This window comes from Bombina bombina, chromosome 6 (assembly GCF_027579735.1).
Source record: "Bombina bombina isolate aBomBom1 chromosome 6, aBomBom1.pri, whole genome shotgun sequence".
NCBI lineage: Eukaryota > Metazoa > Chordata > Amphibia > Anura > Bombinatoridae > Bombina > Bombina bombina.
In genome coordinates, this window is record NC_069504.1 from 449,476,152 (window position 1) to 449,496,062 (window position 19,911).

Below are 19,911 nucleotides of genomic sequence, written 5' to 3' on the forward strand. Positions count from 1 at the left end.
GTAAAACTGCCATCTTCTGAAAAATATCAAACACACCAAGGACCTTGTCCTGTCCAGGTTCACCATTGATGTAACACTGGTTAAAAACAATTTCATAAGAGAATAATTCACTGCAGACAATATTGAAGGGTAGCACTTTTTGTTAGAAACAGCATAATAAAATGGTTTGCAAATTTACGAAATATGAGCATCACAGTCATGCACTTTACACCTTCTACGGTAATTGCCTGCTGCAAGGTACATATCAGTTTGTTTTAAATGCTGATTCAGCCTCTGATTAGCTGCAAAGATTCACCAAAAGTGTGGGGTAGGGTTAGAAGGCAAACGAAGATAAGCAGTGATAGTGCAATGTTTTACGTTCAACTAAAGCTGTATTTTGTTTTTGTGCATATTAAAGTGAAAGTTAACTATACCTAATAGCTATGAATGTCATGAAACTATATCCAAAAATAACGACTTTCATTCATCATTTTTTTATTGCTTTTCTTAAACTCCTACTTATGTACCTTTCAAGTCACTAAACTTGATCGCCGTTCCTCGACCTGCATGAATTTTTTTTGGTGTGTGCCGTGACGAAAACCTCTATAATCGAACTGATTGGTTCCCCCAGTGGCGTCTAAAACAGTTCCATCTACGCCCCCGGCTTGAAATGCGCATGCGGCTATCACAGAAGTTCCTTCATGATAGCTGCATGCGCAGTAGAATGAAGGGAATACCATCTACTGACATTAAATTCACACACAGCGATCGGACGAAGTTATCAGTGTACCGCAATCTGTCTTAGTAACTAGTTATTCATATACGCTATTAGAATAGGTTTTTGTGTGCTATTCAATGCACATGCAAAGAAAACTCTTTTCATGAGAGCGAGCATGGATCAATACGTATACGGCGGGTGGGACCGCGGTTATGTGTTAGAATCCTAAAGCCAGGAGCAAGCAGAGGGCGGAGGAATAAATCAAAAGGTTAGATATATAAAATATATATATATATATATTTTAACAATCCCTACTAATATTGAGAGAAAAAAAAGCTAGCGACTATATAGTTTTATAGTAGGTGAATGCATAGTGGTATTCAAGGATCGTAAAATTGACTTTCACTTTAAAGTTGCTGCATCACTTTTGAGTCTCTTTACTACATTATGGGCTCAATTTATCATCCACGGGCGGACAGGGGCGGACATATTCGCAAATGTCCGCCCGGCTTCTCCTCTGGCAGGCAGCAATTCCCTAGCTTTGCATAACCAACCTTATTATATTAATATACTCTTATAACCTCTAAGTTTGCCTGTTTCCAAGCTCCTGCCGGCGGTCCCTTATCTCAGTGCTTTTTAACTCTTGCATAAAAGTCAGACAGACAGTGTTAGTTCATGTGTGCCATATAGATAACATTATGCTCTCTCCCATCAAGAATGATAATGGTTATACAAGAACCAGCACTAACTGGCTAAATTTCAAGTTTGTAAAAAGCATTGAGATCAGGGGCTTAGATACAGGTAATCATAAAAAGTATAATACTATAACAGTCTTGGTTATGCATCATGTATAATGCATTGTACGTTTGGCATTTATTTTGCTTGCTTTTCCTGTAATTTAACTGTAACAATGGCACTTTTTTCCACTGCCTCCAAAAAAAGGTTACAGTGCATCCTGCAGGATTTATAACCCTGACCGTGCAACATTCAATATTTTACAATGTAGTGCTAAAAGGGATAGAAAGGTGAAATTTGAAATGTGCATGGCTGAATTTCATTTTTAAATAAACTTCCATTAGCAAAAATGTTTCTATTAAAAGTTATTGCTGTTTTTCAGTGGCATTTGCACATATGCTGTGAATCCCGTGCACCAGTATACATGCATCACACCTCCGCAGTGGCTTGTTCACACCACAACTATCTCTATTAGCAGGCATGGTGTTTGAACTCTAATGCACAGGCCCTCACAGCAAGTGAGCATGTTACTAAAAAACAGTGCAGGTAAAAACCCTTTGTCCAAACTGCTTGGGACCAGAATTTTAGAATAGTTGCGCATCTTTAAAATGGGAAAGTTTGGAAAAGGGATGGGACCAAGGAGCCAATTTATCAAGCTCTAAAGACCGCTGCTCCATAACTTGTCCGCCTGCTCTGAGGTTGCGGACAGAAATCAACCCAATCAAATACGATAGGGTTGGTTGACACCTCCTACTAGCGGCTGATTGGCCGCGAATTTGCAGGGGGCAGCATTGCACCAGCAGTTCACAAGAACTGCTGGTGCAATGATAAATGCCGACAGCGTATGCTGTTGGCATTTATTGATGTGTAGCGGACATGATACGCTACATTGTATCATGTTCTCACGCACTATGTTAAATATACCCCCAAGTGTTTAAAAAAAAAACATCTATTTTTAGGCAATATTTACTGCACATGTCAAAATGCAGCTTATACATGTAAGCTAAATGTAATTATATATCATTTGTAATACGTTTGTATACATAGCAGAAAGCTAGTACAGTACTGTAATAAGATTACATAAATATAAACTACTATTTGCATTTTAGAACACAAAAACCAAGCCAAAGACACAGGCAGAGAAGGTGGTGACTTACAGGCAGGGAAAATAGTATTTTTGATCATTTTATTTTTACACTTATTTTAATTGAGATTGAATTTCAAAATAAGTTTGGATTTCGGAATGGGGGATTTGTACCTGTAATAACTTTTACTAGAAGCATTTTATTAAAGAAAGTATATTGTAAAAGATACTTCTATTTATAACTACAATGCACGTTTCTATTTTGACCGTTCTATCCCATTAATTGCTGACAAGTAACAATATCAGAGAGCCTCTGTTTCTGGCATCTAGTTCTGTCCTACTGTATCTGTTATATAAATACATGATTAGGTACTTCAGTCCAGCTGTAAAACAATTACACCCCCACACATCAAGTATAGTTTATTGCTAAAAATGTATATTATTATAGTTCCTATTACACAGGTAAACCCTACAGGGGAAATAACTTTGCCTTGTAGTTTACTGGAACCGGAAAGGTTTCTTCAACTGAAGTATCTTTATGTTGAGAAAAAGATGTAGGTGTTCATTATAAAAAGGTGTACAAAAGAGATCAAAGGAAACAGAGGTCATGCATTGTCTATGAGATGAAGAGCTGCATGTTAACACTTTGTCATATACCATATACACGAGAAAAGGAAAATGTGACTTAAACACACTATTAACAGTAATGAAAATAAAAAAAAAACATACATTTTCAGTAAATCATAGCTCCAAAACCTGAACAACTATCAGTAATCTGTAATTACCTTGTATCTATGCCTCTGCAAACTGCCCCCTTATTTCAGTTCTTTTGACAGACTTGCATTTTAACCAATCAGTACTGACTCCTAGGTAACTTCACGTGCGTGAGCTCAATGTTATCTATATGACACACATGAACTAACACCCTCTAGTGGTGAAAAACTGTCAAAATGCATTCAGATTAGAGGTGGCCTTCAAGGTCTAAGAAATTAACATATGAGCCTACCTAGGTTTAGCTTTCAACTAAGAATATCAAGAGAACAAAGCAAAAACATAATTTATGTAAGAACATACCTGATAAATTCATTTCTTTCATATTGGCAAGAGTCCATGAGCTAGTGACATATGGGATATACAATTCTACCATGAGGGGCAAAGTTTCCCAAACCTCAAAATGCCTATAAATACACCCCTCACCACACCCACAATTCAGTTTAACGAATAGCCAAGCAGTGGGGTGATAAAGAAAAGAGTAGAAAGCATCAACAAAAGAAATTTGGAAATAATTGTGCTTTATACAAAAAATCATAACCACTATAAAAAGGGTGGGCCTCATGGACTCCTGCCAATATGAAAGAAATGAATTTATCAGGTAAGTTCTTACATAAATTATGTTTTCTTTCATGTAATTGGCAAGAGTCCATGAGCTAGTGACATATGGGATATCAATACCCAAGATGTGGAGTCACTAGAGAGGGAGGGAATAAAAATAAAAACAGTCATATTCCGCTGAAAAAATTAATCCACAACCCAAAAAAATAAGTTTATTTTCATTTTTGAAAGAAAAAAACTTAAATCAAAAGCAGAAGAATCAAACTGAAACAGCTGCCTGAAGAACTTTTCTACCAAAAACTGCTTCCGAAGAAGCAAATACATCAAAACGGTAGAATTTAGTAAATGTATGCAAAGAGGACCAAGTTGCCGCTTTGCAAATCTGATCAACTGAAGCTTCATTCTTAAAAGCCCACGAAGAGGAGACTGATCTAGTAGAATGAGCTGTAATTCTCTGAGGCGGGGCCTGACCCGACTCTAAATAAGCTTGATGAATCAAAAGTTTCAACCAAGAAGCCAAGGAAATCGCAGAAGCCTTCTGACCTTTCCTAGGACCAGAAAATAAAACAAATAGACTGGAAGTCTTCCTGAAATCTTTAGTAGCTTCCACATAATATTTCAAAGCTCTTACCACATCCAAAGAATGTAAGGAACTTTCCAAAGAATTCTTAGGATTAGGACACAAGGAAGGGACAACAATTTCTCTACTAATGTTGTTAGAATTCACAACCTTAGGTAAAAATTAAAAAGAAGTCCGCAAAACTGCCTTATCCTGATGAAAAAATCAGAAAAGGAGACTCACAAGAAAGAGCAGATAACTCAGAAACTCTTCTAGCAGAAGAGATGACCAAAAGGAACAACACTTCTCAAGAAAATAGTTTAATGTCCAAAAAATGCATAGGTTCAAATGGAAGAACCTGTAAAGCCGTCAGAAACAAATTAAGACTCAGAGGAGGAGAAATTCATTAAATAACAGGTTTAATAAGAACTAAAGCCTGTACAAAACAGTGTATATCAGGAAGTATAGCAATCTTTCTGTGAAATAAAACAGAAAGAGCAGAGATTTATCCTTTCAAGGAACTCGCAAACAAACCCTTATCCAAACCGTCCTGAATAAACTGTAAAATTCTAGGAATTCTAAAAGAATGCCAGGAGAATTTATGAGAAGAACACCATGAAATGTAAGTCTTCCAAACTCAATAATAAATCTTTCAAGAAACAGATTTACGAGCTTGTAACATAGTATTAATCACTGAGTCAGAGAAACCTTTATGACTTAGTACTAAGCGTTTAATTTCCATACCTTCAAATTTAATGATTTGAGATCCTGATGGAAAAACGGACCTTGAGATAGTAGATCTGGCCAAACGGAAGTGGCCAAAGCGGGCAACTGGACATCCAAACCAGATCCGCATACCAAAACCGGTGTGGCCATGCTGGAGCCACCAGCATCACAAATGATTGCTCCATTATGATTTTGGAGATCACTCTTGGAAGGAGAACTAGAGGCAGGAAAATGTAAGCAGGATGATAACACCAAGGAAGTATCAGCGCATGCCCTGCTTCCGCCTGAACATCCCTGGACCTGGATAGGTATCGGAGAAGTTTCTTGTTTAGATGAGAGGCCATGAGATCTATCTCTGGAAGACCCCACAACTGAACAATCTAAGAAAACACATCTGGATGGAGAGACTACTCCTCTGGATGTAAAGTCTGGCGGCTGAGATAATCTGCCTCCCAATTGTCTGCACCTGGGATAAGCACCGCAGAGATTAGACAAGAGCTGGATTCTGCCCAAACAAGTATCCGAGATACTTTTTCATATCTTGGGGACTGTGAGTCCCACCCTGATGATTGACATATGCCACTGTTGTGATATTGTCTGTCTGAAAACAAATGAACGGTTCTCTCTTTAGCAGAAACTGAAGAAAAAACTGAAGAACTCTGAGAATTGCAAGGACTTCTAAAATATTTATTGGTAATCTCGCCTCTTGAGATTTCCAAACCCCTTGTGCTGTCAGAGATCCCCAAACAGCTCCCCAACCTGAAAGACTCGCATCTGTTGTGATCACGGTCCAAGTTGGCCAAACAAAAGAAGCCCCTTGAACTAAACAATGGTGACCTATCACCATGTCAGAGAGTGTCGTATATTGATTCAGCATACAAAGCTGTAGAGGTCTCATGTGAAAACGAGCAAAGGGGATCGCGTCCGATGCTGCAGTCATGAGACCTAAAACTTCCATGCACTTAGCCACTGAAGGGAAAGACTGAGACTGAAGGTGCCGGCATGCTGCAACAAATTTAAAACGTCTCTTGTCTGTTAGAGACAGAGTCATGGACACTGAATCTATCTGGAAGCCTAAAAAGGTGACCCTTGTTTGAGGAATCAAGAAACTTTTTGGTAAATTGATCCTCCAACCATGTTTCCAAAGAAACAACACTAGTTGATTTGTGTGCGATTCTGCAGTACGCAAAGACTGAGCTAGTACCAAGATATCGTCCAAATAAGGAAACACCGCAATACCCTGTTCTCTGATTACAGAGAGTAGGGCACCCAGAACCTTTGAAAAGATTCTTGGAGCTGTTGCTAGGCCAAATGGAAGAGCAACAAATTGGTAATGCTTGTTTACAAAAGAGAATCTCAGAAACTGATAATGTTCTGGATGAATTGGAATATGAAGGTATGCATCCTGCAAGTCTATTGTGGACATATAATGTCCTTGCTGAACAAAAGGCAGAATAGACCTTATAGTCACCATCTTGAAAGTTGGTACTCTTACATAACGATTCAAAATTTTTCAGATCCAGAACTGGTCTGAATAACTTTTCCTTCTTTGGTACAATGAATAGATTTGAATAAAACCCCAAACCTTGTTCCTGAGGAGGAACTGGCATGATTACCCCTGAAGACTCCAGGTCTGAAACACACTTCAGGAAAGTCTGAGCTTTTACTGGATTTACTGGGATACGTGAGAGAAAAAATCTTCTCACAGGAGGTCTTACTCTGAATCCTATTCGATACCCTTTAGACAATGCTCTGAATCCATTGATTTTGGACAGATCTTATCCAAATATCTTTGAAAAACCTTAATCTGCCCCATACCAGCTGAGCTGGAATGAGGGCCGCACCTTCATGCGGACTTAAGGGCTGACTTTGGTTTCCTAAATGGCTTGGATTTAATCCAATTTGAGGAAGTCTTCTAATTGGAAGCAGACTCCTTGGTGGGAAGATTGAGTTTTTGTTCATTATTCTGACGAAAGGAACGAAAAAGGTTAGAAGCCTCAGATTTACCCTTAGGTTTTTAATCCTGAGGCAGAAAAACTCCCTTCCCCCAGTGACAGTTGAAATAATAGAATCCAACTGAGAACCAAATAAATTATTACCTTGGAAAGGAAAGAGATAGTAATCTAGATTTAGATGTCATATCAGCATTCCAAGATTTAAGCCACAAAGCTCTTCTAGCTAAAAAAGCTAAAGACATGGATCTAACATCAATTTTGATAATATCAAAAATTGCATCACAATAAAATGATTAGCATATTGCAATAGGCGAATAATGCTAGATAAGTCAGAATCAAATTCCTGTTGCGCTAAATACTCCAACCAGAAGGTTGATGCAGCTGCAACATCAGCCAAAGAAATTGCAGGTCTGAGAAGATGACCTGAATATAAATAGACCTTCCTTAGATAAGATTCAAGCTTCCTATCTAAAGGATCCTTAAAAGGAAGTACTATATTCCATAGGAATAGTGGTACGTTTAGCAAGAGTAGAAATAGCCCCATCAACTTTGGGGATTTTTTCCCAAAACTCTATAGATTTTGCTGGTAAAGGATACAATTTTTTAAACCTTGAAGAAGGAATAAAAGAAGTAGCTGGCTTATTCCATTCCCTAGAAATTATATCAGAAATAGCCTCAGGAATAGGAAAAACCCCTGGAGAAACCACAGGAGGTTTAAAAACAGCATTTAAATGTTTATTAGACTGAACGTCAATAGGACTGGTTAACTTAATATCCAAAATAATTAACACTTCTTGAATAAAGAACACATATACTCTATTTTAAATAAATAAGTAGATTTGTCAGTGTCAATGTCTGAGGAAGGATCTTCTGTATCAGATAGATCCTCATCAGAAGAGGATAAATTATGTTGTTGGTCATTTGAAATTTCATCAATTAAATGAGAAGTTTTAAAAGACCTTTACGTTTACTAGAAGGTGGAGATGCAGACAAAGCCTTCAAAATAGAATCAGAAACAAATTCTTTAAAAATTACAGGTATATCATGCACATTAGAAGTTGAAGGAACTACAACTGGCAATGTGCTATTACTGATGGATACACTAACTGCATGTAAAAGTTTATCATGACAACTATTACAAATGACATTCGGCGAATAATTTAAACAATTTTACAACAAATGCACTTAGCTTTGGAAGGACCGATGTCAGGCAGCAATGTTCCAGCAGAAACTTCTGAGGCAGGATCAGATAAAGACATCTTGCAAAATGTAAGAGAAAAAACATAAAAAGCAAAATTATCTATTTCCTTATATGACAGTTTCAGGAATGGGAAAAAAAGCAAATAGCATAGGCCTCTGATAGAGAAAAAATCAAGAGGCAAACATTAATGGGGTATTGAAATAATGAAAAAGTTTGGCGCCAAGTATGACGCACAACGTAACGTAAACTTTTTGGCACCAAAAATAACCGGAAATGACACACTCGCATCACTAATGACGCAACCGTGTGAAAGGTCTCGGCGTCAAGTATGACGCCAGAAATGATGAAGTTGCGTCATAGACATAGACGCAATAAAGTTTAGCATTTGACGCACCCGCGGGCCTAATGCCACCCGCAATTTGCAAGAAGTAGTCAATTGAAAAAAAGACTAAACCCCAGGTAAGAAATACATTTCTATAAAAGATGTTTATATTACCCAAATATGAAACTGACAGTCTGCAGAAGGAAATACATGAACCTGACTCATGGCAAATATAAGTACAATACATATATTTAGAACTTTATATAAAAGCATAAAGTGCCAAACCATAGCTGAGGTGTCTTAAGTAATAAAAAACATACTTACCAAAAGACACCCATCCACATATAGCAGATAGCCAAACCAGTACAGAAACAGTTATCAGTAGAGGTAATGGTAAATTGAGAGTATATCGTCGATCTGAAAAGGGAGGTAGGAGATGAATCTCTATGACCGATAACAGAGAACCCATGAATTAGACCCCCGTTAGGGAAATCATCGTATTCAATAAGTGATACTCCCTTCACGTCCCTCTGACATTCGCTGTACTCTGAGAGGAATCGGGCTTCAACAATGCTGAGAAGCGCATATCAACGTAGAAATCTTAGCACAAACTTACTTCACCACCTCCATAGGAGGCAAAGTTTGTAAAACTGAATTGTGGGTGTGGTGAGGGGTGTATTTATAGGCATTTTGAGGTTTGGGAAACTTTGCCCCTCCTGGTAGGATTGTATATCCCATATGTCACTAGCTCATGGACTCTTGCCAATTACTTGAAAGAAATTGGTGATAAAAGTAAATTGGAAAGGTGTTTAAAATGACATGCCCTATTTGAATCATGAAAGTTTATTTGACTTGACTGTCCCTTTAAAATACAAACAAGGACTCTTCTAATTGATTGTCACGGCTTATGAGAGAGAAAAAAATGACTCAATGTGCTATATGATGTGTACATGACAATAGCAGAGGTTTGAGAAGATAGTAACACTGTCTTTTTTATTTTTTTCCCCTAGACACACAATTATGAGCCTACGGTAGCAGACTTTAGGAGTTTTGTACAATTTCTGTGGAGTGCCACCTCACCAGACTCATCACATGAAAGAATTTTTCTTATTATGTATTATTATCTCTGGTGCTTTAGTTGGACAGGGGACATAGGGTACCTTTATGCTCCACTTGTTCTACAACCATATAGGCCTCTGCCCAGAAGTACAGAGATACTAGGATGTGCTGATTATGTCCGCAGGTAGTGGCATTCAGCTATTTTCGACGTCAGATTTATTTGGGTGAAAGTACAACACACAAAGGTCTGGATTTGCACAAACCTTTGTGTGTTGCACATTCGCATGTATAAAACTAGCACCTAAAATAGCGACATGCCAATATCCATATTTGGCATTCATTTGTGAAACAATCTACAAATGCCCATACCTAATAGATACATAGATAGATGTCTTGGCCAAGTGTTACTGGCCATTTAAATCTAAAATTTAGATCGTTTCTGAATTAGAAAATGTAATGAAATTAGATTTATATCATTTGTTTTGGATAAGAGGTGTTGACATTTCCTGTCTAAAAAATAGATTTCTTTTTACTAGCAATTTCTTTTATTACTGAATCATCTTGGAAGAAAATAAAATATTTTGTGATGTCTCTTTCCAAACATGAGGTGTCCTCATACTTAGCTTTCAGTTATTCCTGCATTTGCCATCTTCCTTATCACATTAGATATGTTTTTAATCAATAGTAAGGCCAGCACAGAATAGTTTAAACTTATGGTGGACATGTGTTCTATAAGCATCATACTCCCCCTCTCGTGCTCTCTCTATTCCCCTTTTTCAGATGGACATGTCTGACAGAAGGTTCACTGGATATGGCCTCAAAAGGTACCTATTTGCAGGCCACAGATTAAAGGAACCGTCAAGACTAAATTAAATATTCATGATTCAGATAACATATATACAAATACAAGCTATTTCGGCAGATGATGTTACAGAAAAAGCTGTAGATACAGATAAGAACAATACTCCCCTTAAAGGGTGAACCGCACCATAAAAATATCCAGGATGATATGCAGGTACTCAGTGTAGCATACGCGTTTCGTGCGTTTGTGCACTTGGTCACTGCTCTAAGGTTTACGACCCATGTTTTTACCTGATAAGGATTTACTAATAAAAGATGAACTTTCTCGCAAGCGCGCTTTTTCCGTTCTCTTCAATTCCTTCTATGGCTGTATCTGTAACCACCTTTGATTTGATAGAATGCAGAAGTGAACACTCATTATCTGCTGGAGCATGCCTAGAAGCAAATAAGCTGGTGTGAATAATAATAAGATGCCTGTGTTTCTGATGCTAAACACTGATAAGGGAGGGGTGGAACAGACTACTCCAGACAGCATGGCTATGTAAGTAATTTTCCTTATTTTTGAAAAATATTTTTAAAATACTTGCCAGCAATTTTTTTTTTTTATGCAAACTATTTTTACTTAATTAACCCTTTTAGGATATATACAAATCTCACCATGTTTTATGGCATTTTAATTTGGGCCAGTCTATTTTTTTTATTTTTTTTTAAGGGCTCTTAAAGGTGTAACTAGTTGATGGACTATACAGGCACTCACAACATAAATATAATTACAAGCATTGTCTATTGTAGTCTCCCACCATACACTGCTTGGATAAATGCCATTTTTTACAGTTATACAGTTTTGGCATTCACAAGATAACTATAAACAACTGTGTATGTCTATTGTGGACTTCAACTTCACATCATGCACTTTTTCTTAGGTAAAAGTCACTTCCAGTTTCTAGTACCGGGTATATCCAGAGCACTCATTCCGTTCAAGCGCCCCCCCATGGGAGAAGGGCACTTGGCCAGTAGCCCCCAGATATACGGAGCTTGATATCCCTGTCCTAGGATGATGATCTGTATCCTTCAGCTAAGAACCTTCATCTGACTGCCGTATCCTCCAATAGGAAAAAGCCTCTGACATTGGATTAAAATCAGCGATATGAAGAAAGTAGAAGCGCTTCAAATAAAAAATCAAAGCAGCTTTATTCTTGTATAACAACGCGTTTCAACGATCCAAGTCGTCTTGAGCTATACAAGAATAAAACGGTTTTGTTCTTTTATATGAAGCGTTTCTTCTACTTTCTTCACATCACTGACTTTGGATTTTAATCCGATGTCGGAAAGGCTTTTTCATATTGGAGGATCCGGCAGTCACATGAAGGTTCTTATCTGAGCCGAAAGATACCCTAGGACCTGCGCCCCCTATACCAATACCCATGATTCAGATAGAGCATGCAATTTTAAACAAAAGTTCCACTTTTACTTCTATTATAAAAAATGTGCTTCTTTCTCTCGTTAACCTTTACTGAAGAGTATACCGCTGTAGGCTCAGAAGCAACAGTGCACTACTATATATATATATATATATATATATATATATATATATATATATATATATATATATATATATATATATATATATATATAAAATTTGGTGTACATATGTATTTCAAAATTGGAGTGTGTGAATGTGATGTTTCACATGGGATAAGTGAGTTTCTTGAGCTGACATCTAAATTGTGCTGGCAGCATGTTGTTCTGAAAGCCTCAAGCCATCATGAAATCTATGCCTAATAATGGTAAAAACATTTCTGGTTATAATAAAAAACTGCTCCAATGGTCTTTGTTCTTTGCACATTTCTCTAGGGATCTCTGCCACACTATATCTTACAGCAGCCTATGAGAGTTCGGCTTCCTTCTGAAGCTGGTTACACAAACAAATGTTGTTAGCTGTAAATCCTTTAATATTTTCCTATGTTTAACTGTGTTAAAAAAAAAAAAAAAAGGGGGGGGCATAAAAGTGCAAAAATAAAAGGCTCTGTGTTAGAGCATTTAGTTATTGCACTCTTTATTCAATAGAACTCTAGGGCCCGATGATAAAGAACTCATCATCAAGGAGAAAAATCAGGCAAAAACTCTAGGGGCTTTTTGGAGCATTATATTATAATGTAGGTGTGTCTTCTTCATATCCAGAAACTAGCCGTGAACAACAGCACTCGGGCTAAAATTTGCCTTTCTACCAATTTTTGAGGGTACTGAGGAGATATCTTAGATAATCTCGAAAGAGAGGAGAGCTTTAGACCATTAGACCCTATGTATTTAGCTAACGAAATAAGTGTATAAGCACTAACCTTATTACATCCAATGGTATTCCCATCTTAACAAATATATGCGACCATTACCCTCAGTATATGAAGTATACATAAATATACACTGTGTAATGACTGGTCACACAGATCCCATGTCAAGATGTACTCTCAGACTTTTTACCTGCAACATAGTTGCAGACTACTATAAGCACTCTTGGATACAGTATAACCGAGCGCAGTAACCGGTCTATGCGCACGTATATTTACGGATACATACCATCAATATATTTTAGTGCAGTACATTGTTGGTTACTCTTGACACACCTAATATTATTTGTTACTTCATTTACTCCCCTATAACAGAGTTGTACCAGCAATTTGTGCAATCACCAGAGGGGTTTGACCCTATTGTGAAGTTACATTTACTTTTCCAGTAACTATATCCCATCATCCCACTATTGAGGATAATAGGCCACAGTACTAACATGTGCATAAGCACCATATATTTTATTATAGCAATGGTATTTCTATCACAATAAACATATGTGATCATTACAAGAACTATATACAAGCAAGCATTACAAGAACTATATACAAGCAAACATTGTGTAATGACCGATCACACTCATTCATAGTTAATGGGCTATGCACACTTTACACATCGCGTCTATTAGATGTGCACTCCGATTTTCAACTAGCACCAGTTGCAGACCAGTGTCAGCATTCTTGGATATATTATTAGTGAGCCCAGCAACCTGCCTGAACATATGTATACTTACAGATATATACCTTTCATATATTTTAGTGCATTACAGTGTGAGTTATTCCTGATACAACAACAGCATTATTGGCTTCGCCATATACATTACTTTATTAACTCTGCATTACCAGAGTGGTACCAGCAATTTGTGCAGTCACCTGAGGGGTTTAACTATATGTTGAAGTTGTATTCATTTTCCCAGTAACCACATCTCACAATCCCACTATAGAGGAAAGTTGGCTACAATAAACATTGTTACTATTTGTGATTTTGTGATATCGTGTTATTAGCCTATTGTAGTACACAGTACCACACTTATTCATTTACCAAATGATGTCTCACTTTGTTTTTTAACCCATCTTTTTGTGTGTAACGATTTTATTCATTGTAACAATAAAAGTTATATTTTAAATTCCAACCTGAATTTCTTTGCCTCTTGAGTCTGGGCAGAGAGTGCTATATTTGCATCCTTTCAAGTGGATTTTCTTTATATTTCCACTACCTTTTTACCTTTGCAAAAGCACCACCCCACAGAATCGAAAATATTAGATATACAATATATAGTAACTTATATTTGAGTTACATATTACTATACAGTAACCAATATTAGTGGGGATTGCCTACCATAGTGCCATTGTTACCTGTTGTCTTTAAAACCTATGTATTAAGCACCCGCAAAAGCGATTCAACACAGAGGTCAAATCTTGCTTGGGAGTTATGAGTTGAACATAGCCAGTGATTGGTTGGGCTTGCGTGACTACCACTGCCAATTGGCTCACCAACTGATTGTCTGCAGCTTTCTAAACGTTTAACTTATTTGCAGGGGGTTAAACACAGAGTTCCAGTGCGAAAAGTGCAAATATTACATGGTTTAATGAATTGGCGAATGCCATTTTTGCACTATACTGTTCCTTTAAAGGACCACTACATATAGTAGAATTGCATAAATTAACAAGTGCAATAAAAAGACAATGCAGTAAGACTAACACAAATACTGCTTTTTTGAAATTCAATTTTATTCCCCCCCCCCCCCATTTGCCTGCCCCCTGCATTATGTGACAACTATCAGCTAATCACAGACTAGTATAGGAACTTGTGCACATGCTCAGTAGGAGCTGGTGCCTCAGAAAGTGTGAATATAAAAAGACTGCAAATTTTAATAATGGAAGTAAATTGGAAAGTCTCTTAAAATTGAATGCTCTCACTGATTAATAAAAGTTGAAATTTTGACTTTAGTTTTCCTTTAAGGTGTTTAAGCTAATTTTGAAAAGTTTATAAAAAAAGACATTTAATTGGGCCAAAACTTACAATTTATATACAAGTTATTATATGATGAAAGCTATAATGCAGAGCCCACTTGCTAAACAAAACTACATTTTTAGCAATGGTTCTGCTGTTTACTCATGTATAAAGAAAAAGAAAAAAAACATGAAAGATGAAAGAGTTTGAAGGCAAAACAATTCCTTTTGAAGGCACCTTCAATCGCATACATAGTGTATGATTTGGGTACACCTAATAGGGGTCATTCTCATTTGGGAACAAGCCTTTCTCAGAGCCTTTGCCAGTTGCAATTAGATAGACAGTTCTCTGTTTCAGCACGCATTTTGCATTGTTCTAGCCACATTCTGCATTCCAAATTAACAATGTTCCTTGGTCTACAAAACCATCAACTCATTAGACACATCATTATGCTGAAAGCCTCCAGCTCTGCACCCCCCCCTCACTGTTGTGAGTATTTTGTAAAGTCTGGCCATGACATAGGCATATTCAGTTACTATAAAAGGGATCTAATATCCCAATTTCTGCTAATAAGCGATACTGAACTTATCAATGGTGATCAATACAATACAATTCAAGCAAAACTGTATGAGTCACTATAATAATCACAGGATACAACAATATGCGAGCGCCCACTATAAAATGTAGAGCTTTGCCAACTGGATTCTGTAATAAGTTAAAATAAGAGGATGGCTTTAAAGGGACAGTCTACACCTATGTAAACATTAAGCCGTACCTTAGATCTATTACTGAATTTCCTTCTGTACCCCTGCAACCATTATGTGTCATGATCAGCAAAAAAGATATTGTAAAAAGAAGTTTATATGCGGCCGATTAGAAATGGCCACCAAACTCCCTCCCAATCCTTCTTCCTACTCCCTTAGAGTGCCTTTTTCTTTCAATCTAGCACTCGTGCACGTGGCACAAAGTGATGTATTGAATTGACAAATACGTATGTGCATCTTCTGCAAAGCCTTAGTATTGCAGTGTCTTGGTTCTCCCCAATGTATTGTATGCGCGAAAAGACCAACACTCGAGACGAGAAGTTAACTAGTGATTCTCTTCTTATTGGAAGATTAAAAAGCACTGTGACAATGATGTCATTTTTAGGCAGAGCTGAGCTGCCATTTCTAACTGACAGAAACAAAGATTTAATTTAAAATATATTTTTTTCTGTTGATGCCACGTAACGGTTGCAGGAGTGCATCAGGAAATTCAGTAATAGATCTAAGGTATGGCTTAATGTTTAAATAGGTGTAGAATGTCCCTTTAAAGAAATCTGCCGGTACAGGAGGGAAAATAATATGGCGAGTAGCAACCATGCGACTGTATATGAAGCCAGCAGTTTAATGTCCATTTAAGTAATAATTGTGCAATAATAGTGCAATAAGAAAATGCTGTCATTTGTTGGCACATTTTTGTATTACACAACTGCTTGCGTATAACTATAGGTTGATCATCTGCAGATAAGCCCTTTTCACTGTTGACGTGCTCACAACCTGTCATTTCTTTGTTTAGCAGCAGCAATTTTTAAATCATAATTTCAGTGACAAATGTTCCATACTTAACATGCGCCAGCTTTGTTTTACTGATTAAATTCCAAAATTCTTGAAACATAATGACACCTTTACAAGGCCATTTTTTTACTTCCACAACTAACAGGACTTGATGACCCCCAAACAACACTTTTCCACCTATTACCAAGCCCAAAAAGTTTTAAATCTAACACTGGTTTTGAGCATTTGCATAAGGGTTAAATCGCCATTACCTCCATTCCCACAGACAACACACAGACAACGTTTGGAAGTATAAGACAAGGTTGCATTTATTGATAACCAGGCAATAAACTTTTAGCTAAACTTTCTTAAAGTTTAAACACTCGGTGGCGGCATCTGAGGTCGTAAATATATAAATAATCATAATAAATTACAATAAACATTTTAGAGGTCAACGGTCTAAATTCAAGTGACTGCAAAGTTCCTGCCGAGCATTGCCTTTCAAGTTGGTTGGCATCATCCGCTAGAGTTTATAGGTCAGCAGGTCCATGGAGAGAGGCGCTACAAGCTACGACTTGCAACATCATGCCCCTCCCATTATCTCGACCACACCCGTGCGGAAGCCACAAAAATTTGGCAGTAACCCCGCAATTAGTAACAAAATCAAAGAAAAGTTGAGCACACTTGTAGCCACTGTGCAAGCTGCAGGGGAAACTGCATAACCCCCAATATAGATACAAATCTCAAAGAGGCATTGTGAAATAACCATTTATTGGCACCAAAGAAACGTGTTTTTTTCTTTGGTGCCAATAAATGGTTATTTCACACTGTGCTGCTGCCTCTGAGATTAGTAACCGCGCAATGCCATTTGGCAGTATACTTCACCTCTCCCAGCTTCAAACCTTAAGGGCCCTATCAGTGTGAGACACAACAACAAACACTGCTAAGGGGAAGCTGAAGTTTGCTGCTTTGGGTTTACTAAAGCGAGCCTGACTAGACAAGCTCCTGCCAAAGTAACTTAAGCCACCCTAATGGTTGCCGCTGACTCAGTGCCGCCCCTGCCACCTGCGAAGACGAAATGTAAACCATAAAATGGGGGGGAGGGATAAATTTCTTGTGATCAGACAGGAACAAAAGAGGGAGTGATGAAATCAACCGTGCTTTTTATAAGGTAAGCAATCTCCAGCCCAACATTGGCAACAATGTTGCACACTCACTCACACACAAGCTTCACATTTCAATAAGGCAGCATAACCCTTAAAAGGCCATTAAACCCAATTTTTTTCTTTAATTATTCAGATAGAGAATACAGTTTTAAACAAAATTCCAATTTACTTCTATTATCTAATTTGCTGCAATCTTTAGATTTACTTTGTTAAAGAAATAGCAATGTACATTGGTGAGCCAATCACATGAGGCATCTATGTGCAGCCACCAATCAGAAGCTACTGATCCTATCTAGATATGCTTTCCAGAAAATAATATCAAGAGAATGAAGCAAATTAGATAAATAAAGTAAATTAGAAAGTTGTTTAAAATGGTATACTCTATCTGAATCATGAAAGAAAAAATGTAGGTTTAATGTCTCTTTAAGACGTTCCAAGCATAATTATGCTCTACACTAGCATAACACACTAATATTAACATTTTGAAGGAGGTTGGGATCAACATTACCAAACAGATAAAAATGATTAATAATAAGCACTTTAACACTGATAAAAATTAGTTAAATATACAACCCAACAAGTACACATGCACCCTATACTGATAAGGTTGTTGTTTAACTATTTCGATGCATATGACTAGGTGTCTTCATCATGCGTATCTCAACCTGTGCGAGCATGATAAGACCTTGTAGTCATGCAGAAACCGTGTTTGATCGTATAGGCCGGGGATCACTGGTGGCCTAGTGGGCAGCACTCCCAGACTTCATGGAAGTGCCAGTGATTTTACCACGTGCGCATGTGGTGATGTCACAAAGGTGGCAGTACCAGGAAGCTTACGTAGCTGCAAGGGAGCTGGAAGGGGAAGGTTATTCAAACCACTCGATCTCAACCCCCTAAGCAGCTACAAACCTCCAAGACCCCTCATTTTAAAGAGAATCACCTAATGGTTATGGAGCAGTACTAGAAACAAGAGTGCTTTAAAAATAAAAACAAACACACAGGGATTTGCCTGCAGATAGGATATTATCACAAGAAATGTATTTACACAAAAAAAACATAATTTATGCTTACCTGATAAATTTATTTCTCTTGTAGTGTATCCAGTCCACGGATCATCCATTACTTGTGGGATATTCTCCTTCCCAACAGGAAGTTGCAAAAGGATCACCCACAGCAGAGCTGCTATATAGCTCCTCCCCTAACTGCCATATCCAGTCATTCGACCGAAACAAGCCGAGAAAGGAGAAACCATAGGGTGCAGTGGTGACTGTAGTTTAATTGAAATTTAGACCTGCCTTAAAAGGACAGGGCGGGCCGTGGACTGGATACACTACAAGAGAAATAAATTTATCAGGTAAGCATAAATTATGTTTTCTCTTGTTAAGTGTATCCAGTCCACGGATCATCCATTACTTGTGGGATACCAATACCAAAGCTAAAGTACACGGATGATGGGAGGGACAAGGCAGGAACTTAAACGGAAGGAACCACTGCCTGTAGAACCTTTCTCCCAAAAACAGCCTCCGAAGAAGCAAAAGTGTCAAATTTGTAAAATTTTGAAAAGGTATGAAGTGAAGACCAAGTCGCAGCCTTGCAAATCTGTTCAACAGAAGCCTCATTTTTAAAGGCCCAGGTGGAAGCCACAGCTCTAGTAGAATGAGCTGTAATCCTTTCAGGTGGCTGCTGCCCAGCAGTCTCATAGGCTAAACGGATTATACTCCGAAGCCAAAAAGAAAGAGAGGTTGCCGAGGCCTTATGACCTCTCCTCTGTCCAGAGTAAACAACAAACAGGTTAGATGTTTGACGAAAATCTTTAATAGCTTGTAAGTAAAACTTCAAGGCACGGACTACGTCTAGATTATGCAAAAGACGTTCCTTCTTTGAAGAAGGATTAGGACACAATGATGGAACAACAATCTCTTGATTGATGTTCTTGTTAGAAACCACCTTGGGTAAAAACCCAGGTTTTGTACGCAGAACTACTTTATCTGAATGAAAGATCAGATAAGGAGAATCACAATGTAAGGCAGATAACTCAGAGACTCTTCGAGCCGAGGAAATAGCCATCAGAAACAGAACTTTCCATGATAAAAGTTTGATATCAATAGAATGAAGGGGTTCAAACGGAACCCCTTGAAGAACTTTGAGAACCAAGTTTAAAATTAAGCTCCATGGAGGAGCAACAGGTTTAAACACAGGCTTAATCCTAACTAAAGCCTGACAAAATGCCTGAATGTCTGGAACTTCTGCCAGACGCTTGTGTAAAAGAATAGACAGAGCAGAAATCTGTCCCTTTAAAGAACTAGCTGATAATCCTTTGTCCAAACCCTCTTGGAGAAAGGACAATATCCTAGGAATCCTAACCCTACTCCATGAGTAATTCTTGGATTCACACCAATGAAGATATTTACGCCATATCTTGTGGTAGATTTTCCTGGTGACA

The 19,911-nt window shown here is 37.7% G+C and overlaps 1 protein-coding gene across 2 annotated transcripts in view; it reads right to left on the bottom strand.

The window, feature by feature from the left end:
* TCF7 (transcription factor 7) overlaps positions 1-19,911 on the bottom strand; it is a 364,588-nt gene that overhangs the window by 212,167 nt on the left and 132,510 nt on the right. The window lies entirely within an intron of this gene.